Source organism: Anas platyrhynchos, chromosome 4, assembly GCF_047663525.1.
Source record: "Anas platyrhynchos isolate ZD024472 breed Pekin duck chromosome 4, IASCAAS_PekinDuck_T2T, whole genome shotgun sequence".
NCBI classification, from domain to species: domain Eukaryota; kingdom Metazoa; phylum Chordata; class Aves; order Anseriformes; family Anatidae; genus Anas; species Anas platyrhynchos.
Genome location: NC_092590.1, coordinates 41,505,158 through 41,530,829, shown reverse-complemented (window position 1 = coordinate 41,530,829; position 25,672 = coordinate 41,505,158). Strand labels below are relative to the sequence as shown.

The 25,672-nt window shown below is 33.9% G+C and overlaps 1 long non-coding RNA gene across 1 annotated transcript; it reads right to left on the bottom strand.

Moving 5' to 3' along the window:
• Positions 1-4,580: 4,580 nt before the first annotated feature.
• On the bottom strand, positions 4,581-18,828 carry LOC140002339 (uncharacterized). The gene is made up of 3 exons (XR_011808711.1): positions 18,705-18,828; positions 11,022-11,090; positions 4,581-5,472 (listed from the first exon to the last, which is right to left on the bottom strand). It is a non-coding gene; the product is annotated as an uncharacterized lncRNA (long non-coding RNA).
• Positions 18,829-25,672: the final 6,844 nt, after the last annotated feature.

Below are 25,672 nucleotides of genomic sequence, written 5' to 3'. Positions count from 1 at the left end.
CTTTTTTATATGCAAATAGATCCTTCTTCCTACTATATGTAAAATGTAACCTACCAGTCTCAAATATAGCCTTTGGTATGTGTTCATGGTAGGCACTACATTTCATCATAGTTAAAACATTTCTAAACCTTTTTTTTAAAGCATTTTTTATTATTTTTTTCATTAGCAAAGGATATTATATTCCATATTTTGCCTTGTTGTAGATGCAAAATGGTTGACTATATTTCTTTTCTGTGCTAAAGCACTGAGACACCAGCATAAACAATGGACCACATACTAATTTGTCTTTTCATCCTGTTATATACACATATTTTTTGGAGGGTACTCCAGATATGTAAAATTGGATTTCTAAAGGATTAGGTAGATATTTAACTCATAAGGCTTTGATTTATTCTGAGGAAAATTTTATTTTCTTGCTTCAACTAGCAATTCCATCCATAACTTGAAAAACCCACTTCACAGAGTTTAATCACAACTAATTAAAAAAAAAAAAAAAAAAGTTTTCCTGTGGGAAAGTAATGAATCTGTATTTTCCACTGAAGGTAATTTAATCAAATATTTCTGAACTATATTCATCATTCCTTTCTGTCTTGCTGTATACTGATAGACAAGAGCATTCTGTCAAGCTGCAGTGATTTTCTAAGTGGATGAGAAGAATGGTATGTGTGTAAAATTGAAATAGTTTAAAAAAGGCAAAACGGTTACTTACATTGGAATGGTAACACCATTTTTGCATAGATAATAAGATTGAATTGATTTTATGAGAAGATCGTAATTGAAAACAACCATTTCTGGTTAGAAGCACTTAGATCAATTAACTTATTCTTCCCAAAATATTCTTAGGATTATCTTCCCTAGAAGTTATTTTTCCCCAATAATTTCCTACTCACTAATTTCTCATGGCTGTAAATATGATAAATTGGAAAACACCAAGTTATAGTGGGTTATTTCTGTGACAGTAACTGTGGAAAGTGCAAGTCAGCTGTCATACTTTGACCTGCCATCACAATGGTGGTATTGAATAATCTTCCTCAATATTCAAGAAAAATACATTTGTAAGATACAGAACTCCAGTTTATTTTGGTCAGTCTCAATCATGCAGAAATGTGTGTGTGTGTGTGTGTGTATATAAAATTATGACCACACTGTAAAGAGGAAACAGGCTGCCATATTTTAAAGAGCTGTAGAAAGCAGGCATTAGTTAAGCTAGTATACAGAATTAAAATGAATGAAGATCCTAGGAAAACACAGGACTGGAGAACCACCAAGAAAACACAATGTACATCTGAGGCGTGTGGAGTGTGAATCTGTTTTTCAAAGGAGAACTTTATTTAAAATTGTCAGGATTTATTTATTTAATTATTTTTGGGTGGTGGACCATATGTTGATCGTATGCTAGGAGTAGTCTTGAAGTGTTACTATAACATCAGTGTGCATAGTTTATATCTATATAAAGCTGTAGGAAAGATACGAAGATGTATATCTCAAGGCTGAAGGAAGTTTTATATGTAGTATAACTGTAATCCAAAGCCAAATTATTAAATTACTAGAATAAAAATGCCAAACATTTGGCATTTGGCATTTTGGCAATCTATCTGGCATCAAAAAAAAAAAAAAAATTAAGTAATCCAGCTTTCATATATTTCTGTCTCACTTAACCCTCCTCCTCTGCATTATCCAATCAGAATTTTAACATTGTTCTTTAGTATTTACATATATACGTATCAATATACGTATTACATACAGTTAGCATCCAGGAAGGAGCAACTAGGTGATAGTGCTATGACATAGAAAAGGGGGTTATGTATGAAAAAGTAAATTTTCAATATATATAATTTAATGTTACATACATTTGCTACTTGTACCTAGCAGACATCTTTTTGTTTGTAGGAGATCCATCATATTTGCCATGAAGTTTCTTCAAACAGAAATACAACACAGTTTTTTTACCAAGACAGAGCATAATTATAATTTAATACATTTGGATGGAAATCAAAACACCTACCCCTACTAAAGGCACCAGAGCCATTTGCTTTGACTTAAATTATCAAAAAATTTCAACACATAAGACAATACATCAATTTCTTGACACTTTCTTCAAATTGGCTTTTAACATGCAAACCCAGAGAAAGTAATTTATCTTTTCCCTTCCCTAAAGTTCACTTTTTACAATTACTACAGCTTTGTTAAAATATTCTGCATTAAACACAATTCTTCCTCCTTAGATAAGAATACACAATTTTAATGCAACTGTTTTTGCAGATGTTTATGACAGAGCTAAGACATGGCTTTCAAATTTGCTTTAATGTGTCTTATTTCATTTAAAATATACATAAACTTCAATTAAGGTAGGCTTTAATTATATATATGTATTGGGTTTACGTGGTAAGGTTTTGGGAGCAGGGCAGCTACAGGGGTGGCCACTTTAAGCAGAGCCCAGCAGCTGCCCCATGTCAGATCAGAGCCAGCTCCAAAGGGACCTGCTGCTGGCCAGAGCTGAGCCATGATCGACCCTGGTTGGGCCTCTGGGAGTGCTTACTGAAGAAAGGGAGAAAACCGCTGTGCAAGGGCACCTGGGAGAGGGGTGCAAGAACCAGCCTTGCAAACACCAAGGTCACTGCAGAAGGAGGGCAGGAGGTGCTCCAGGTGCTGAAGCAGAGAAGTTCCTCTGTGGTGGGTGATGGAGCAGGCTGTCCCCCTGCAGCCCATGGGTCCCACAAGGAGCACGTGTCCATGCTGCAGCCCGTGGAGGAGTCCCTGGCGGACAAGGCCCCAGGCTGGAGCTGCAGCCTATGGAGAGGAGCCCACACAGGGCTGTGGTGGTTTTACTTGGGTGGGCAGCCGAGCTCAACCACAGCCACTCTCTCACTCCCCTTCCTCAAAAGTGAAGAGGGAGAAAATATGATGCAAAGGGCTCCAGGGTTAACGATGGGGAGATCGCTCAACAGTTATCGTGACAGGCAAAACAGACTCAGAGTAGGGAGATAGTAAGATTTATTGCCTATTACTAACAAGCTAGATAAGTGAGCAACAAAGGAATGAAACTGAAACCGCCTTTCTCCCATTCACCCTCTTCTACCTCCTCCCCCAGAGCAGTGCAGTGGAATTGGGGCTGTGGTCAGTCTATAGCACTTCATCTCCACGTCAACTTCTCAGTCACTCTCTTCCCCTGCTCCAGAGTGGGGTCCCTCCCACAGGATGCAGAAGTTTCAAATCTGATCCTGTGTGGGCTTCCCACAGGCTGCAGCTTTTCAAGAACTGCTCCAGATATGAGTCTGTACCATGGGGTCTATCCACCAGGAGCACACTGCTCCAATCTGGGTCCCCCACGGGCAGCAGCTCCTGACAGGTCACCTGCTCCCATGTGGTCTCCCCTTCACAGACTACAGGTCTGGCCTGAAATCTGCTCTGGCTGGGGTCCTCCACAGGTTGCAGCCCCTATCAGTGCAGATCCACCTGCTCCACCATGGTCTCCTCCATGGGCTGCAGCGTGGAACCCTGCTCCACCGTGGCACACCATGGGCTGCAGGGGGACAACCTGCTTCTCCATGGTCCACACCACAGGCTGCAGGGGACTTCTGCTCCAGCACCTGGAGCACCTCTCCCTATCCTTCTTCACTGACCTGGAAGGCTGTTTCACACTCCTCTCTCCCAGCTCATGTTCCCCAACACTTTTTTTCCCTGTCTTAAATATGTTCTCACAGAGGTGCAAACAATATCGCTTATTGGCCTGGCGCTGGCCAGAGGCGGGGCCCTTATCTAACAGGGGGCAGCTTCGGGATTCTTCTTGCAGAAGCCACCTCTATGCTCCCCTCCCCCCCACTACCAAAATCTCACCACGTAAACCCACTACAAGGAGCAGGAAGGGAGCCTGGGGCAGTGCTGCCGCCTTGGGGGGGGACCCATGTTGGAACAGTTTGCTCTTGATGGATGGACCCTGTGGTACAGAGCCATGATGGAGCAGTTCTTGAAGAGCTGCTGCTTGTGGGAAGCCCATGCAAGATCAATTTGCGAAGGATGACTCCCCATGTTGGAGCAGGGACAGAGAGGGACCACGAAGTGGTGGAGACAAAGAGTTATGAACTGACCGCAGCCCCCATTTCCTATTCCCCAGTGCCACTTGGACGGAGGATGGAGAAGAGGGCAGATGGGAGGGAAGTGCTTTTAGTCTGCTTTTAGTTTCTCACTGTTCTACTCCACCAGTGGTAGATCTCCCTATGCTGAGTCTGTTTTACCCGTGATGATAACTGGTGAGTCATCTCCGTGTCCTTATGTCAAGCCTTCAGCACTTTCCATTGTATTTTCTCCCCTTCCTTCTTTGAGGAGGTGGAGAGAGAGTGATTGCGGTGGAGTTCAGCTGCCCAGCAGAGTAAAACCACCACAGTGTCTTTTTAAGAATATACCTAGCACCTTAACTTGATAGTCCAATAAATAATTTTGAATGTGAATTTCATCAATAACCAATCTCTAGTAATCCTTGTCTATCCCGAGTCATCAGCAAATCTCCATGTGTATAATCTATTAAGTTATCCAAATAACCTTTAAAGTTGCATTTTCTGAATTTATAGTGCCATACGCAATCGATAACACATGCCATTTATTGAATTAGCTTTTTCTCCCTGAAAAGAAAGATTAAAAGTAGCCCTCAAACAGTAAGTAAAGAAGGGTTCATTATGTTGCGTTCAGTATTAATGGAAAGATTCTATACTACTTACTTGTGGCACAGTAACATGGATTTCTCACTTTCCAGTCATGAGAAACTACATGTACGTGACTGATACTAGTGTGGATGGCATTGTTTATAAAATGAAAGAGAAGTGAAAAAACAAACAAACAAAAACAAATACAGTGATGCAAAGGCATTCAGTCACAACCTCCCATAGACCTGGATCAGAGAAAATCTGAGAAAAAGGTGGTTAACACACCTGTACCTCCTCATCTCCTTTTTCATTGCTAAGCATGTTGTTATATGGCATGAAGTATCTCTTTGGTTAGTTTGGGTCAACTAGCAGGTTGTCTCCTCCCAGCTTTTTTTGAACCCCTTAATCTATTCACTATGGTGCAGAGAAACAGAAAAAGACTTGATGCTGCGCAAACTGCTCAGCAATAGCTAAAACATTAGTGTGTTGTCAGCATCTTTTTTTTTTTCCACAAATCTAAAATACAGCATCATATAAACATCTATGAAGAAAATCAACCCTATCTCAGCCAGATCCAACACAGTATGTTATATAGAATAAATAATACAATGTTCTTTATATGTTAAATCTGATACATATTACCTCATTCAAAATGAAAATCCATCAAACACTCCTGACCAAGTTCAGAAATCTTGTGAAGGAAATATGCTGCCATACCCTGGTGCTTCTTCCTCCAAATTCAATGTCCAAGCAGTACATAGATGTTATTTTCCAGGATCAGCCAACTCCAGCAAAAAATGGCCAAATATTTAATGGTGGTTTCTCATAAATGCTATAGAAATAAAAAAGAGACCTTATGTTCTGAGCTGCTAAGGCTGCATCGAGGCACATAACTGCATTCTTAGCCTTGTTAACTCCATCGAATGTACCAATTAAACAAAGCTGATAGATACTAAATCAAGGATTCTGATTTATTAGATTTTTGTCGTTGTTTTCCTTATGGATATGGTATATTCTATACATGCTACTATTTGAAGATTAATCAGTAATAAAAATGGTATAGATCATTAAGCATATTTAGCATTAGATTTTAAGTGCTATTTGCATTTACTTTAGCAGACTAATAATGAGGAATATATTGTAAATTTCATTTTAGTGTTAATGGCATGATTAAACTTGGAAACCTTGGTATAACTGAATTAAAAAAAAAAAAAAAAAAAAAAAAGTTTTATTGTCATTGTAAAGGATGAAGAAAGAAAGAAACTTAATGGAAAAGGTAAATGTCTTTTCCCTGAAAACCGTGGCTTTGCTTTCTACCATCCCAGCCATCATCTCCTTGGAAGGTAGTGGTGCATATGACATTATGAGGCTGTGACTAGAACTGTCAGAAAAACAAAGGACTTCCAAAAAATTACTACTACTTACTTTGGAATCATTTAGTGTTTCTTTCTTTGTAAAGGCGTGATTCTTTTTTTGATAAATGTGAATAGCCAGTGCTTTTGTTTACATTTGTGAAATCAGAACTGCATCTCCTGCTGTCCAAAGGAAGCACAGTCTACATATATGACATTCACAATAAGAACTGTTAACACTTCACAATAATCACAATAATCCCAAGCTTTCACTGCCCAACCCTTTAGAGAAGTTTGTTCCTAGAATTTCTTGCCTGATTCATTGTGAATACAGAGGTTGTACTTTCCCCACACACTGAACAGTTTACAAAAAATATATGATTGTTCTTTAGGACTTTGAACTTGGTATTGCTTGCCTCTAACAGTATTTCCTCCTTGTCCCCTATTCCTGCATTTTCTTTATATAAAATATCCATATCAGTTTATTTCTGTAGGTCATGTTTCCTGGGGCTCTGTTCTTATTTGTTTTTCTCCTGTGGGCTTTCTCAATACATCTTAAGATCTGAAAGGATAACTAATTGTCTAATTTGACATGTTTTAAATTCTTGTAAATTCTTGTAAGTGTACTACAGTATCATGACTTTAACTTTCAAAAATATGTTTAGTTTTTCATCTCGTTTGAGACAGTGGGTCGATTTCCTCCTGAGTCCTGTAAAATGGCAGACTGTAAAATGGTAGAAGTGAGACAGCTCTCACTTCCCTTGTTATTCATACCAACTTCTAGCCACAGCCTTTGTTGTGTTAGTCTCTTGCAGATTAAAGAGCTCCTTAAAACCTTTCAGAGTCTTTGTCTTTCTAATGCCATACTTATACATTATAATCAAGTCACTTCCCACCTTCTTTCAAAAGAGTCAGCCATTAATCTATTGAATTGTGAGATTGAACCTTTTCAATTCCCTTTCCTTTTCATTTTAATTTTTCATTTTATTTTCCTTTTCAGTTCTATTTTCCTTCTCCTTCCTATAGTTTGCTACTTTTGTTTCAATGCACAATATAACAAATGCTGCAATGCTTCTGCATAAGGGGATTTCTTATTTTTCTTCACGTTGCTGTGGAATGAGAGGAACTCGGGAATGGAAGAGGGAGAAGCTGACAATCCTGCACAATAATTTTGTCCTAGTATTTGTTACCGGCATTGAAGTCACCTATTTTACTAACTAAGCAGCTGAGGTTTTAGCTTTTACTCTTTACAGATTAAATAAAAGAACAGAGATCTTTTTTTTACCTTTCTATGAATAACCACTCTGAATAATATCAACTGCAAAGCAATGTAGGATATATTTTATCTTGAACTTATAAATGCTAAATGTCATATACTGGTTCTTTGGCTATAATAGTTATTTTTTTTTATTTTTTTTTTCTCTTGAAAAAATGGGCCCTAAGCCTCCACACTTGGTAGCACATATGACATATTCCTTTGCAAATTAGAATCATATGACCTTTCCAGGAAGGATTTGAAACATAGCACACTACATTTTGTCAAAAAGAATTACTGAATAATAACTAAGTGAATAATCTTAAACTATGTTTGTTTATTTGTTTGTTTTGGGGGGTAATAAAACAGAAAGCAGTTATTATATTAAATTACTTTTCTAATTATGCAAATAATTAGACTGCTGTTTTGCTAGTTTATAAGAAAATAGTGTCTTTGCCAACAAATTCAGTTTATATTTATGTATTTGTTTTCTCAGAAGGTAGAAATATAAATAAATCTTTAGGGCATAAGTAGATGTTAAAAAGTGACTGACGACTGTGTGCTATGTTTACACAATGCTACTGATTTAACTATGTAATATTGAACAGTGAATAAAAATAGATGGTATGGAAGTTAAGTACTTCTGCAGAGAACAAGGAGAAATGAAAAATGCATAAGAATACAGCTTTTGAAGAGTAAAAGCATGCCAAACATGAATTTTCTTCATTTCCATTTTTGGACATATTCCCTAAAGTAAATCTTCAAAGAAGCTATTCCAGCTTTAGTTGCCATGTTGAAAATAATAGAAAAGGAAGGACAAACCTGAAGCTATGCATGATTACTTCACATGTAGGTAGTCGTTTTTCTATTGTTTGTCTTTGGGTCATTCCATAAATATAATCCTGATAAGAGGTTTATCTTTGTTCTTGTATTATATGTTAGCAATTTTAGGGATCAATGGGTCAACTAAAACATGATATGGAAGATTTTAGTCCAAGTAGAAATTGAAAAGATGTACACATATTCTATCACAGGTTCTGATCACAACCACTGCATTAAGATCAAGATTGCTAAAACACTTAAGCCAACTGAAATATAAATAAAGTTCAAAAGAATAGCTGAGGGCAACAGAACAACTTTAGTGTAAAATGAAGAACAAAATCATCACAGTATAGTGATATAGTGCAAGTAGTTTGCAAATACTTGCAAAACTATATCAGTTTATATGTGAGAAATAGTTATGTGACTTAGTGTAAGATATAAGGACTACTGCCAAGAATTTTCTGAAATAATTATTCACAACAAATAATGTTACATGTGCTACATGAGAAGTTAACAGTATGCATCTATCACCTTATGAGAATGTAATATAACTGTATTAAAACTGGGCAACCTTAAAACACCTATTTGTAGATTAAAAATATATATATATATTTATTTTTTTTCAAGGAAGAGCTTTCCTCAGCAAAGGAATCAAGCAAGAAATAAGAAGAGTGTGTGAATGCTGGTGGTCTCTGGAGAAATGCTACTGACCTGATTGTTAGATTGTCTATTATTCCAAAGACAAGTTCCAACTAAGTTGACATTGCCTGAACTTTTGTTACCTGGCAATGAGGTTGCATAGGAAAGCATGAATCTAGAGTGAATCTGGAGTTCATAAGCTTTTCTAGGATTCATCTTAAATGTTTGTGTGTGTGTGTGTGTGTGTGTGTTTCCACTTTTTCAATTTGAAATAAATATTTAGTCATATAATAGGATCTGATCCAACAGAAGCTGAAGTCTTCAACAATAGCATCAGGGAAGAGAATTACTATTCTATCCTTTTCTCTGTGCTCATATACAGTACAAGACTGTAGCACAGATTTGCTATCCCACAAAGGATTATTTTATCACGACGTTTTTTCTTATTTTCTACGTCTATTATATTCTTTTCCTTCTAACTATAAATTAAGAGGAAACTTTGACTTCTGCTAATTAAATCTATTTATGACATCAGTGTAACAGAGCTGACACAGCAACTGTGAGCAAATATGTCAGATTTATAGCTTCTCAGCTTCTGCAAACGAGAAAGAGAAATGGATTATAAGGGTTGCATTTACTGCTCAATAATAATAATAAATTATAATTGGCCATTTGAGGAGAAAAATGGATCAGAAAGGTGAAAAGTAATTTGAATAATTTTCAAATATCACACTTGTAAAATTTGACTGAGCATGAAAGTTCATCTTTGTTAAATGTTGAATCATCCACATTTTCATGTCCTTACAGACAAAACAATAGCAGTACCTTGTACACAAAAAAGTTATTTGATGAAACATCAGTTTTGATAGTGATACTAGGGAAAAAATAATAATAATAATTAAAGGAAAAATATTAATACTCAAAATTTTGTTTTGTTTTGTTTTTTTTCCCCTAGGGGGTAGGAGACCTAAAAGGGGGTAAGCACAGAGGTAAACACACTGTATCACTTTCAATAGTATTTCTCCTAAATATTACACAAAAGGTTTTTAAAAAATAATAGTCTACATAAGCAGCGGTTAAACAAGTTATAAAACGTGAAAATAATAATAAAAAAATAGAACTATTTTCTACTTACTTTTATTTATCATATAATAAGTACAAAGCTAAGTATATACTTGTCTTTCTCCAAAGATCACAATGGTTTTGGCACAAGAATTTACTGTGCAGAAAAGGAAAAGAAACTGAGCTGTCAGAATTGTAGACCCATTTCTTGTAAGAATAAAAAATTTTGATTTTTTTACGGCATTACATTCTACAATATTTAATGTTCATGGACAATTCTAATGTAATTTTAGAATCAAATATAATCATTAAAATATTCTACTATTTTAACATTCTACAAGTCAATAACTGTTTTTCTTTAATACTTTAAAGTTCACTGTTATACACCACCTGCAGGTACCAGGCAGTTTGGTTCTCACCACCTTGTAAGTGCCCTTTCAGGAGTTTCTGTATGCTGCTAAGTTTCCCTTTGCTGTCTCTTCATAGGAGTTTTAGCTTTCTAGTGGATCCTACCCAAACTCTTGATGTCCTTCCTGAACTGAGCACCTGTGTTTCAGGTCCAGCCTTAGCACAATGCTGAGTGGCAAGGGGAAATAAATGATGTTTATCTCCTGGCAACGAATTAGGTAGCCTCATTAAACTCATATTCATCTAAGTATCCATCTAAAGGATCCTCCAGATCCTTTTCAGCAATATTACTAAGGTAGTCCAGACTGTATGGATGCGTGGAGTTATTCCACTCATAAGTAACTGAACAAACTCTCAAGTACACCAACCAAGAAATAAACAAAATTCCATGATAAAACTACTACTAATACTCTACTACTACTACAGTGACAGTCCTTTTTCTTTTTCCTGTCCTGAGACCTTCGTATTGATGTTATTGTGGTTTTTTGTTGTTGTTGTTGTTGCTTTTTTTTTTTCAATCATTGGAAATATAGTTCACAGTGTTCATACTACACATTTGAAGACAATGTAGGATTAAGAAAAAGTTTCTGAAAGCAGTTGTGTCAAGTTACACAATATTTACTCCGTTGGAAAGTGTAAAGATATATGCAATACTATATAGTGAAATCTTTCACAGGTCATGCATGTTAGACATGTAATAAACAAGTTAGGAGGGTTTGCTGTTATTTTTCCTCAACCTACTATCCTAACAGTTGGATAGTTTAATTAAATGAGGAGGTAAGAAGAAAGCAGCTAATGTATATACATGTATATATACATGGCATCAGTAAGATTCTGCCTTACCTGTTTGGTTAACCAGAGACTTGTTAGGAGATGAACGATGACATGACATTGATCATGAAAGACTGCAAACTAAGCATAAGAATAACAGTGAGTAAATAGTTGATATTAGCAACAAGGAAACATAGACAAATATTATTGAATGAATAGGCATGAAACTTGATGATCTTGAGGTCTCTTCCAACCTAGAAATTCTATGATTCTGTGAAAGATTTTTCAAAGTTTCCTGCAGGGGAAACTTTGGACACACACACAGTACCAGACAACTTACAGATACCAATGTCAAAACCAGTTATTAAAAATATTTTAGTGTGCTCACTAACAGTATAATCATATAGATAAGAATTAAAAATTACTTATCAGAAATAATCAGAAAATATTGTTAAGCTGTATAGGGACTTAAAGAAACTTCAAAAGTGATAGCAACTTTACTTTTTAGCTATTACAAGAATACAACCATCAATCAAATGAAAGACAGATTTCCAGGGTAACATATGTCAAACTTAAGTGAACCATAACCCAAACTACATAGTCATCAAACCAGAAGACAAAAAAAAACAAAAAAAAACAAAAAAACAAAAAAAAACATTTAAAGACATTGAGAAAAATACAGGAAAAGGTCTATTAAACTAATGCCAACTGCTGTTATTTTTATTGTACTGTTAAATGACAAGTAGTTAAAGATCCACTTTATATTTCCCTAATTCTGTGTATGTGTACCACACCTCATCTTCATGGAATCATATGAAAATGAATCTCAGAAGGTTATGAACATTTCAATTTACTGTGCTTTGGAGGGTCTTCAAGTTATTCTCACCACTCCCAAGACAACATCTCTATCCATAGAATCCTTTTGGAAGAATCTCTATTCCCTACATTATTACCTTGTCCTCCTTAAATAAAAGTATAACAATTTTCATATGATGAATATTTGTGTGCTGTTCTTATGCATTTACATTAGAGTACCTTTTAGTGGATAATATATTCCATGACATCTCAAAGTCCAAACATTAAAGAAAAGCAATAAACATCCATCAACAATATATCTATGCATTTTTTGTATTGATTTCATAACCATCAGCAAAACATTCCCTAGAACATATTTTTTTAGATTTGAGTTACGTGAGGCAAAGGAAGTCTGCACCATAATCTAGTAAGTATTCTGCAAAGATTCTCTCATATAAATTGGAGACACTTACGAGTGTTTTCTGAGATCCTTTTTACTTTGTAACATTGGCAGAGCTAATTGTAAATTCACCATTGAAAACGTTGCTAATTAAAGCAGGATGATGTTCCTCAAAAGCATCTATTGTTTAGTTTGTTGCCAAAACAGAAAGGAATGACCTGAGATCCTGAGTGCTGATGAATTCAAATACAGAAAAAAATAACAGTAGTTCCTTTAATTGTGGATATTTGGAACACGAATGTCCAGAAGTCAAAGTTCATGTTTGACAGCAGTTAAGAGGGCTTATAAAAAGTTATTATATTTTTGGTTTTTATGCATAGTGTATGACTTCATAACAAAGCATTAGAATTTGTCCTAAGTTTGACATCGAGGGTCAGACGAAAGGATCATGCTCAGCTCTGACCAAAAGGTTTCCTAGCAAAAAAGTAACACCAAGAAAAATGATTGTTCAGTCATTCAAAGAGCTGCATAAAATAAATTGCAGTTCTTCAGCACTTTGAAAAAAAAACACTTAGGTTGTTCAGAATTTATTTACAATATGCAATGGAGAAAATATTAACGAATCATAAACAAGTGAGAACACAGCTGCCTTAAGCTGGTAAAATTTGTACTTCTGTAAATTAACATCTTACAAAGGCATCAGAAGTGATTCTGCTATCTAGAGTCATGAAAATCCAGGAAATTACTAGTCACATTAATTCTTATGCATAAATATTTAAGAAATCTATCCACTCCACCTGTGGTTTATTTGCTTTTAAAAAATAACTTCTATTTGTATGATTTTTAAAAGAAAATACATGAGAAACAAGCAGATTGCAAATCTGGATGTAGGCAGGCTATATAGATGGGTGCATGCATAATAACTAATGATTCCTTGCGTATCTTTTTACTTTAAAGAGTATTAAACTTCTAGTTATAATGTCAATTTGATACATTCTTTATGTCAAATGGTGCTGTTGAAAGAACCACTGAAAGGGATACATTTCCCTGTTCCACTTATTGCTATTGTAGCTAGTACTGCAATAAAAGTTTCAAAAAAAAAAAAAAAAAAAAAAAAAAGGTGATCTTTGATGAATCTTAGTTCAAAGGAAACATTACTGAACAATTGAACAATTCCTGGAGATAAAACTAGCAAAAACTTTTCCTTATGAATTCCCAAATGCTTTATGATACCTTATAGGTCAAAAACGTCACGAGAATACATGTTCTAATTTGATGTTAGCCTTTCAATTTGATTCACAAGCAAAAAGTAGGAAGACACTCCCAACCCCCCACTCCCACCATTACCCTCCCCCCCCCCCCAAAAAAAAAAAAAAAAGAAAAGAAAAGAAAAACAGAGATAAGTTAATAAAACTTTATCAATTCTTAAAAAGCTGGGAATAAATTTGACTTCTAGTCTTGATGCAAAGTATGGCTTTAATTCTGTTATTTATTAAACTTTGTTGACAGTTCGCATTATCTTATTTTTGTGCCTCTCCCCAAACCAACCTATCTAATCTTGAGTATCATTTTGTGTTGTTTTTGTTTTAATATTTAAATAGAAACAATGATATTTTAAGAAAGGTTGTGAGTGATTCCCCCTTTCCTCACATATTACCTTTTCTTTTATCTCACTCCCTGCAGAAGGAGATTCTATGAATTAAATAGACCATAAATCATTTCCAAATATTTGATACAGAGTGTATAACTCTGTAACAGGATGATCTGTAACTTCCTTGGATTTCAGAAAGAAAATATACATTAGTACCTCATGCATCTTAGAGATAAGAGAGAAATGAAGTTGCTGAAGTTATTTTCTGTCTGTTATTTGCAGTCTTTCGTGTTGCATAGTGATATTTTAATAAAGATAACTTGTCACTACCAGACCACAGTTTTATTCAAAGTTAAGAAGTTTTCCTATTTATGTATTTACTTGTATTCTGTATTATCTCAAAATCTCTTCATGTGTAGAATGCCATCATGTTTTCACAGTTTCCAAAGACTGTAAATCCAGTCTAGCCCTGTTCTTAGAATTAATAGGAATATTACCACAGTCAAATATTTTTGCTAATACCACATTTTTCTATATATACCAAATTGTGTATGAAGTTAGAGGTCAGTTTAATCTTGGCAAATTAGTTAAATAATAACACCATTAGATCTTCACAGTTCTAATCAAGAATTGAGATTCTACATCAGTCAGCAATGTTGTTAAGTTAAAAGATATGAATTCAGGTCAATACTTTGGTACAAAAAGAGTAAAATCGTGAAGATATCTGATATTTCCTCTCAACTTCATGTCATAAAACCACTGTCTATTTTCAAAAGCAGTATGCTCTTAGGAAACAGCCTGACTTTGAAACCAAGACAGTCAGACATAGCATCATTTACTAGGAGGTGAAGCAAGAGTAACTAAAAAAATTCTTTGATTCCAAGAACAGGCATATTATTACTGACACCACTAAAAGAAAAAAAAAAATCCTTTCACTCTTCCTACGCTCTGCTTTTATAGTAAGCAAGAAACTTGAAAGAATGAGATCTCATGGGGAAAATAAGAAAAGGAGAGATGAGAAGAGAGAGTAGAGAAGAGTCAGCTGTACAATATTTTCTTTCCTTTATATGTGCACAATGCTTTGGTACATGATAGTTCAAGATTCTAGGAAGAATATTCTCATTGAAATCATGACTAATGCAAAGCTAATCACTGCCCTAGCAAACATTACTAACTACTAAAAGACGACTTCCTAAAATTTTCAGCTACATACACATAGATGAAGCATCGCTTTGAGAGGTAATTCATGGAAAAGATTGGGACCACATGAGGAACTTCTGCAATTTAACACTGGATATTGCAAAACCTAACCTTTAGGTTAGTTTTTTACCTCATTTCATAAGGTAAAATCGGAAACATTGTCCATTCTGTTATGTGATAGCTTTAGCCACCTTTTAGAGAGAACTCATTCATTTGGCACCCTCAAGCTATGTAGCTGCAATAACATGAGACATTGCTCACACTAAAAAGTCTACTGAATATAACTTAGTATACTAAGTTATTTAAATTACTTCAGTAATGTGAAAAATAAAGCTGTGTTTTTTGCAGTAAAAAAAAAATCCACTAACTTTGCATATTCAAAAGAAATTGTGCAGGCATAACAGTGGGAGGGAATGTTAAGCAGATAAGGGGACAGTGGAAAGTCCCACTGTTCCAAAATAAGGATGGCTAAGAAAACCAAGGCAAGCATTTGCGGAATGAACAACAACAACAATAACAAAAAATCATGGGCCTTCCAGTCATGAGAGAAGAAAAAAAAAAACAAAACACCATACAATCCTAAACTGGAATTCATAGGAACCAATATGAAGCTATGTTAGCTGTCTGTCTACCAAATACTCTAATTCATCTACTATATAAAAATATAGTATTATAAAAAAAAAAAATATATATATATATATATAAATATCACAAATATTTGCTATTATATACTACTTATGAAATGCGATATGGTTAAAAATAATCTTGAACGTCTAAAGTAATGCTGACAATTTTGACAACATCTAAAGAACTGTGCAAAAAAAGTTTTATTTATATCTGATGTATGAAAAACATTTGGTACTAAAAGTAATAGTTTTTTTAATGTAGTTTCAAGAATGAATGAAAAACAGGCCGTTAACTTATTTCCTTTCAATTTACATTCAAAGCCTAGACAAATATTTCATCCATGTTCAGAGAAAGAAGTGCCATAGTATAATCTCGCACAAGTGGTCAACACCTTTGCAAAACTGATTGGTGAAGATCGAAAACATCTGCTTATCCTCCTATATCTCACCATCATCAGTAGCTTCACAACATCTGTTCTGCTCTTCTCCTTTTCATTTCTTCTCCTGTCTTTGCCTACTTAAAATACCCAGGGGACTGGTGCTTTAAGTCTAACCATCTGTTCCTTAGCACTTAAAAATAAATACAAGTAAATATTAAAGCCTTGCTGAAAAGCAAGTGTTTGTGATCTTAAGGGTGTATTTAAAAAATAAAAATAAAAATAAAAATAAATATTTAAGTGCAAAATATTATGTAAGAGTAAAAACCACTAAGTTGTGGTCTAAAGATATTAAATCCACTGTAAAACATTCTAAGAATGTGCGTTTAAAATCCACACCCTTCAAAGTTAAAATTAGACATGATTATGGTCTGTATCTATAAAGAGACATACAAATCTTCAAATCCTGTTACCTATTAAAAAAAAAAAAAAAAGGAAAAAAAAGAAAAAAAAGAAAAAAAAGAAAAAAAATCCAAATGTTTAATGCTTAATTACCTGAACTTTTGTCACTTTATTTTTAGTCTGACTCACAATCTCATTCTGTCCCTTCTATTTGAATAATAAGAAAGATACTGTCAGGAGTCTCTGGAAGTTAGTTATAAGGCTGTCAAGTCACTTCATTATTTCTTCGAAAAATGAAATAGATCAACCATCTTACTACAAAACATATCTCCCAGACTGAATTATTCATGTCACTATTTTCTTCTGAAAATCTGTTTCATGACATATGGACACAAGTAGATACAATATTCTAATAATTTTATCTCAAAGCTGTGTTCATGTATATTTTAATTTCTTGTCATTGTTTTACATTACTTCTGCTCTTATATTCTGCCTTATAGATGCATTGAAGATACATACTTTATTGGATATATTTTCTTAACTTCAGACTCTTTTAATCACAAATATCAAACTCCAAATCTCCCATTTCATAAGACCTAGGTTTGACAATGATTTTTCTGCATTTCTGATGCTGATTTGTGCAATGACGTCTGTTCACTTCCTTTATTTCCTCTTTTAGTTGTATGTTGGCTTTTTTTAACTAACAGCACGTTGGTGACTTTGAAATGAAGAGAATTTCATAAGTGGATATTAATAGAGTGCAAATAATTATTCAGTTTAAAAAAAAAAAAAAAAGACAAGTATTATCAATCATAAATACTAAATGCTAAGGTTTGTCTAAAGCTAAGATATAGATAGTCTTCCTCTCCATCCATCCCTCCATCTTTAGGCATTTTTACATTACATTGATCTATCAGCCAGTAAATATTAAGCCCATTTTGTTGTGCATTGCTTTTGTGTGTGTTGGGAGTTTATTCTTTACAGCTTTTTAAACAGATGGTTTTGTAACAGTAAAGCTTAACAAGACACAGAGCAAATAGAAATAAAATCTTCACTAGCAATATTCCTTGTCATTGCCCAGTTGCTGCCAACTAAATATATTGGACCAATCTTTCATAAAAAAAAAAAAAAAAAAAAAAAAGTTTTAGCTCATGTGATCTGACAGACCCTGATTTTTGCTTCAAGGATATTATAGCAGATTGCAGAGGACACATCATATGTGCATTTTGTGATATGGTAAGTACCAGTAATAACTGGCAACTCTGTCACTATTTATGCTAAATACATTCTCAGTACTAGAAAATAAGCTTTGAAAAATGCTTCCATGTTTTTATTTTGTAAATTCAGTTTCCTAAATAAACAATTTTATGTAATATTTAAAATGCAGTTATATGCCCCAAAACACACTTTGTACATTTCAAACTGGTCTAATACATCACATTTCCTCTTATACTTAGACAGAATCAATTGACAGTCCCTGAATTAATACTGGATATTTTGTGTAACTTTGAAGGTCCTGAAGATTCAGGATGAATCACTGAAGAAGTTCAGCGATGCTTTTGAAAAGCTGTTCTTTCATCTGTGCCATTTTACTCAGATAACAAAACATAAATCAGACGAAAAAAGTCCAGAAATATTAGAGAAATATTTCAGCAAAAATCCTTAAGCACAAATTACCTATCTATCTATCTACCTACCTACCTAGCTATCTATCATTACCCAAGACTATATAAGAATACTAAGTAATACTGAGATACAGGAGGAGTGGACCTTTCACTTCTACAATTTAACAAAATTATAACTTTTGGAAAACAGGTTTTCTGTCTGTGTGACATAAATTGTATATTGTTTAATACAAACAACCTGCATATATTTTCAAAGGTGACACTGAAGGAAGGATAAGCATATGTAACTGTAGCAGAATTTCTAAGTAGAATTTGTCAGAGGAATTCCTTTCACTTGATTAACTGATGAAGACTCTTCCTCTAAATTTAACAGTAAAAGTTTCCAAATTATTCTTCAGATCACTTTGAAGATCACCTTGAAATTCTTGGGGACTTAATGAAATGTTTCCCAAGTTCTAAACATAGCTGCCAGTCAACACTCACATACTTGCATTTGACATAGATATGAGTCAAAAAGCCCTCGTAAATCTCAATGGAGTTACTCTAGATTTACACTAACATTCATGAGGTGTATAGAAGTTTGCATCTTCTCTTAAGTCTTAAAAAAGAAAGGAAGTAGAACTTTGAACACCAAAGGCTTAATTTGTACCCTCTAATTTCAGAATTGTTCAGGGAAATCAGACCATCTAGTCACACTAGATGCAAAGAGGGAAAACACAGAAATTCAGGGCCCCATTACCTGACATACAGGAAAGCTATTCTTGTACTCTTCACATGCCATGGCAATATTTGTCTGAGCAATGCAAGGGACCTTGAGAAGTAGGCCAGCTTCTAAGCACACAGAAAGTTAGTGAAGCTTTAACTAGCACGGCATTTCATTCAAGAAGTCAGCTTCAAGACTTCATTTAAAATTATCAGGGGCACATTATCTGGGAGCACAACAAGAAGCAATTATTGGTTTAATTAGCCCGCATTCACCACGTTGTGCTCCTTCTCTTTGTTGGATTGCCAAGCAATTTTGTAAAATCATTAAGCAAGGGAACTATAATTCCATAATGACCTAATCTGCAGCTCTATCCTATCACACTGGAATATTTTAAAGTTATTTATGACTGTCCTCAATAAAAGCAAAGTCCATTGGGCAAGACATGCTTTGGGTCTCCAAAATTCCAAATTGCTTCCTTTATTGAAAATTTTTTGTTGCATTCACTCATCTATCATCTTCTACACCTAAAAGAGAAGTTTTGCTGTTGAAATAAGGTTAGCATAAATGTATGTTGCAATAGAAATGTACAAGACACACTAAAGGGTATCTTTAATGCTTAAAGCTGTCCTAAAATAATTATATTTAACTTGATTTGTTTTCAACATAAACAATGTTACAATTACAATGAAGACAAAATCAGAATAATGTAAAATAATCAAACAAACCTCAAGAACTATTAAATAGTTACTTTTATTAAGAAGGAAATTAATTTAACAAAGTTAGTTTTTTAGTTAATATCTCAAAATTTGGCAGTAGGAGAGATTTAAGTTTGCAATTGTTAGCATTTTATGTTTTCTGTTTTCTTACTGTCATGATCATCATAGCAGTTTTATGGTATTTCACTGTACCTTCAATGTGAGACTAGAAGGAAGGTTAGTTTTATGAACTAACAATATATCTCCACAACTTTTAAGTAGTAAATTAGTGAAGTATCATTGTGTTCAAAAATCCCAAAACTTAGTTACAAAACATCCAGGAAGAATGCATATGAAACATTTGGAATAAACTAAAAAATTGAAATATTATATAGCTATTATGAATACAGATAGCTATTTTGAAGTTACCATTTGCCTAACTAAATTGTTTTACTAGGCTGAAACAAATCTTGGTAGAAAGCTGCAATTTCTTCATAAGTTGTGGTAAATAGAAAGACAGAAGAACTAATTAGAACAGAATTACAGGAATAAAAAGCACCTTTCATATATTTTGCTATGGAGATAAAATAGAAGCTCTGAACAGTACTAAGATTTGAGAGTAGCTACCAATCAGTGAAAGTGCAATGGCATTTTTCATTTGAAAGGGACTTTACTAAAGTATGATCTTATCAAAATATGTGAGATATGTCAAAAAATCTGTGACAATGTAGAAGGTAAGCAAAAAAAAGATATCAAAAAGCAGTTGAATTTCTGAATAACAAAAGGAAATTTAAAAGTAAGCTGACACTAACTGAGTTTATGTTATGTAAATCAATCAAAAGTGAGTTTTAAATTATTAAGAAATGTAATAACTTGATCAGAATGTGTCACCTTATTGCTGCTCATCATTTTGACCTGGAACAGGTACATAAGTGTTAACTGTATCACGTAATCATGGTACATTGGGAATGTTAGTAAGTATTTTAAGTAGTTTCCAAATATCCAAAGCCACTAACTCCTAAAAACAAACAAACAACCAGCAGCAACAACAACAAAAACAGAAAGGAAGAACATACAGATATGCCTAAACCTCCCGTAAGGAATTGTTTAAACCTTGGAGGTCTGATTTGAGCTCTTTAGGTTATACATCCAGTGTACATAAAAGATAACATGTTCATAAATGTGCTTAATGGATTAAGTAAAACCTACTCTCCCTGCTAGGTTTTAGCTAAGTTTAGCACATGAAAATGCATCAGCTTTTGTTTACACATGGAAACACCAAAAATGCTTTCCCTAATACTTGGTTCTTAAAATGCTAATACTGTTATTTTATTAGCTTTGGAAGTTAAATGAAACATGTTTAGTTTAGTGTCTCATAATGGTTTACATTTCAAAGTGACATGTGCTATTGTATAATCAAATCAAGGGAAACTGTAGTTTATGACGTTCCCAATAAGACAACAAAAAAAGAAATCACGAGTCACAGATCTCTCACTGTGTTCTTGGAGGAACACAGGAGATGAGACACAAAAAGCAGTTAAATGTAAAATAAGAATTCTGGTCAGAACCAAAATTTCAAAATGCTTATTTAAGAGATGAAGAACAGAAACCGAAACTATGCAAGTAATTACATATGGTTTTACAGTTTTGCTATGCAGAATTTTAAGTAGGTTTAAATACACTTGAAAGAAGATCATTCTTGTTTTCAGACACTGTATCATGATGAAAGTACGAGAATCAGAAGCAAGAATTCCAGAAGGAGAAGTGGGGAAATGACAAAACAGCATGAGAACAATGTAAAAATGTAGAGAAAATTTCTCATGATATAACATTAGTAAGAAGTCAGTGCTTCAGAGGTAATACCATTTAAATTTCAAAAAGTTATTACATGGACCCTGTAATTAACGTCTTCACCATAGGTGTGTGTTTTACAGCTACAGGCTTTGACAAAAACTTACTATGTAAGTCATTCTGCAGCATGTGTGTGCCTTTTTTCCTGTGTGGATTTTCTGAGATACAGATAACAGCTGAATTTTAGGTTGCAGTCACACCTTGAAGATCTTACTTTATGGAACTTATAGGAACTTACATAGTTTTGAAATTTCCACTTCCCATCAAATTTGACAGCAATTAGTTTATGGGTCAGGATAGATGCAATGATCATATATTTCTATTTGTCTTAAGAAGGAGAGAAAAACTGTTTTGTGTGATGCAGAAATATGCAATTAGGATAATTGTCCAGATTGCAGTAAAAGAACTTTGCTATTTAAAGGTTTTATACATAAAAATAAATAAACAGTCCTAGAATGTTAGATAGGTGAGAAGAATCCTAATAAAACCTTAGAAAATATTTAAAACACTTTTTTTATCGTAAAAATACTCCATTGTATAAATTTTATCCATTTGAAATTGTTTTCTAATGTCGTATAATGATGAGAGAGAAGTATTACATACCAGAGGTAACTAGTCCAAATGTTACTTGGCCTGCTTCCTTCAGATCTAGTACAGTCATCCCTGCACTGCATTTTGCTATGAGATGTAATCACATCTATGACAGCAAAGCCTTGCTTTTCAAATTTGATTTCTACATCTACCTTTGAAATAAAGGAAACTGATCAAGGAACAACATTAAGTAGTATTCTTTTAACATACTAACCTCATAGGCATGTTGGTTATCAAATTTGTCCTATTACAACTCACTAACTGCTGCACAGATCTAGGTTATACAGTATGATCTGAAGAAATCAACTGAAGCCCTGTGTCATGTATGTGCTAACCCTTAATTTTCAATAATTTAAATACTATAAAGGCAATTCTTAAAATCAGTATCCTTATTTTTTTTTTAAGAAATATTTGACATGGTGTAAAAGATCTGAATTTATGATTTGACTGCTTGCACAGATGACTTTCAGATAAAGCATACTAAGAAGCATATTATTTCCATTCATGGCAATTTACATGTGAAATTTCCATTAGTGGTAATGACAGTGGCACATATAAATCTCCAATTCCCTCTAGCATTAATTGCAGTCATCTATGTAAGTACTTGAATTTTCAATGACATTATGTCCGTAACTGTACAAAGTCAGAAGGGAACACATCCTGAAGAGGCTAAACATTAAGCACTGTCATTTCTAACGGCAGGTAATAACTAAAATCTTCATCTCCACCATTGTTAAAATATAGCATTGCATAAGCTTTATTCGAGGAAAAACATTAATGAAATATGTTGGCCTAATTTATCAGACTGTTTAGAGAAAACTAGTTGACAGAATTTGAAATTAAGCTGATTATTATTTTAAGCACACTATGCTGATACTTTGAAAGTCACTAATTTACCATTTATTTGAATAAGCACATGTGAAATCCACTTTAGACCTTTCTAAACCTTCAAGAGAAAGCATTGAATTTCTTGTAAAATGGGACTTTATGAACTTTCAAGGAAGCTGTTGAGAATATAAGTGAACCAACAGGCTAATTAGAGAGCAACTTCTGGGATTTTTGAAGTTCAAATAGACTTCATATTAGATGTCAAGATATTAAGCAGAAACAACTTCAAGTACGTTTTAGTTCAACAAATGCATTATTTAAACTGAATTAAACCAGATATTTCTGTTAATGAAGTTATCAGAAGCTTGGAGTTCTCAAATTACCTGTTATGAAAAATCACTGAGGTATATTTAAAACAAAATAATTCCAAATTGTACTTGATCTCATTATGTAAATATGTGACATCTGATTTTTTGCTTGCCTCCAACATGTATCACAAAAAGTACTCTTTCATTATCTTAATCTTGAATCATGTAATGAAACAGCTACTCCCTGAGAATGATATGAACTGTAACAAAATATTACTGTTTTGGTATTCAGTGTCCAACAGAATCTGTCCAGTCATAAGACATCATCATACTCAAATATTTTGCAATGAACAATGGAGGCTGGGCACTCTTAAAATGCAAATTATTTTATTCACAAAATACAGAGAAAAAAAGAATTCCCATCCAGAATGCTGAGCAAATCTATACTACAATGAACTAGGTTTCTTCTGAGAAACCTAGCAAAAGGTCTTGTTAGCAAAAATTCTTAGAATCTGAAGAAATTTAAAAACTGTTCAATCCTCCTCCCTGGATACTGGGCATCTGTACAAAATATGTACATATTTTTTGTACATATGTACAAAATCAGCATTGATCAAACCAAGTGCGATTAAACGTGTTACATAACTGGTCTTCAAATCTGATAGATACTGAATTTTGACTTCTTTCACTAATTTTAATTTCTCTTTGAACATGAATTCTATGATATGAATCCAGATAGTCTAAACACAAGGAGGGACTGTAGCCGTGATGGAAGTTATTCAACTGAAACATTAAACAAGGCTCTTTTCAGTCTTTGTAACAAAATCCTCAAAGTACAAAATTGATTGTATTGGGATCATATACGACAGTGAAAAAGTCAGTCTTTTTGCTTTTGATTCCAATGAGGCCAGGTCTACACTTGTAACCAATTAATAATATCATCCTGCATTGTTAGCAATATGTTACTAAGATGAATTTCTTCTTGTGTAAATTTAAACATTTAAGAGACAGTTAATTATTCTGAGAGTTAGTCATTACAAACATGTTTGAAAAATATCTACAGTCTTACTACCTACTCCTCCCTATTGATTCTAAGAGGGTCTTGGGCAAGTATCTTTGAATTAGACAGCAATTTTTCCATGTCAAAGCTAGGTTAGGGAACTGCCACCTTTCCTATAGAGCTAGGAATCTAGCTCTATAGAATCTGTCAGCATTATTATTATCAGCACTATTTATTATTTATAAAATAATAATTCTATTTATCCTGAGGGACGTGAAGTTTTACTAGCAAATGTGATTCTCTGTTTAGTTGTCTTAAGAGTAACTAAAATTATTTTTTTGCCAGCAACTTTGGTCAGAGATAACTCATCAAATCTCTGACAGACAGAGCCATGCTGGCAAGTTTTTACAGTAGACCTGTCTTTAGATTAGTCTTATCATTAAGTTAAATTGCATCAGCAGTCACGGCTCCCTCAAGGCTAATTCACAAAATTGGGATTACCTAAAGCAGTCATGTTAAAACTACATTTCCTGCACCTTTCACATTTTACTCTACAAAAATATACAGAAGGGATTGAGGAAAAACAAAGATTTCATTATAAGTGAAAATCTTCAGCAGTTCTTTTTGTACATACACCTATTTACAGGTGTATGTGGGAAAAGTGCACCGAGAACTTGGATGGCCTTCAAATATTGTGCAACATTTCATCATGCTCCATCATAATATTACAAAGCAATGGGATGTAGAGTTCATCTGCCACTGTTCAGGTTCAAATGCATGAATTAGTTGTGGAGTAGAGTCAATTTTACTATTGTACTTGAAAACACCACCAACAGTTAGCTATCTGGATTTTCTAGCTTTGCATGAAATGTAGATGGATGACAGTTTACCTGACACACTAAATCTGCAGCATGATCCTAACAACTGCATTGAAGAGAAGGTATCTTTTACATTTTAAAGGGTAGAAACATATTTTCTGTTTTCAGAAAATACATTAATGAAAAATTTAGTGTGATACAAGTTACAGAGGGTGACTGATTTTTTTTTTTCAGGGGAAAAAAGCAGATAACAAGTATTTAACAGGTATTTCCTCCTAATACTTAAAACCAAACTGTAAGATTGAAAGTGTTCTTTTTCTTCTTCACAGGAGGAGACAGTAAAATACACAACATTTTTTGACAAGTGTGAATAATTCAATATTTGGGGAAATGAAAAGGAAATATGGAATTCTGATTTAGAGCAAATGCAGTGTTTTTTGTTTGTTTGTTTTCCCACTCTCTTTAGGATTTTTTTTAATATTATTATGCAATTGAACAAATAACATCCATGCCTACAAATGTGATTGAATATTTTTTCAATTGCAAAAAGTTATACATTTCTTATTTACAGAAATGTTCTACTAGTATGTGTCTCAATCTGGCTGGCTGTTTAGATGCCAATGAAGAAAATTAAGGATTCCAGAAACTACCCTGACAAATATACAAGATGAAATCTATGAGACGATGCAAGTTCACAACCAAATGGTTAAATTTATAATTTTTTTTTCTAGTTATGTGTTTTTCTAGTTAAATGGCTTTCTGTTAAATGTGTGATCCAGAATTATGTATAAAATTAACAAATCAACTGCTCTGAGAGAAGCATGGAAGCATAAATATTTCTTTGCGAGCATAATGTTCTCAACAGGGCTTTTGCATGATATGCTTTAATTTTGGTTACCATCTGCAAAAT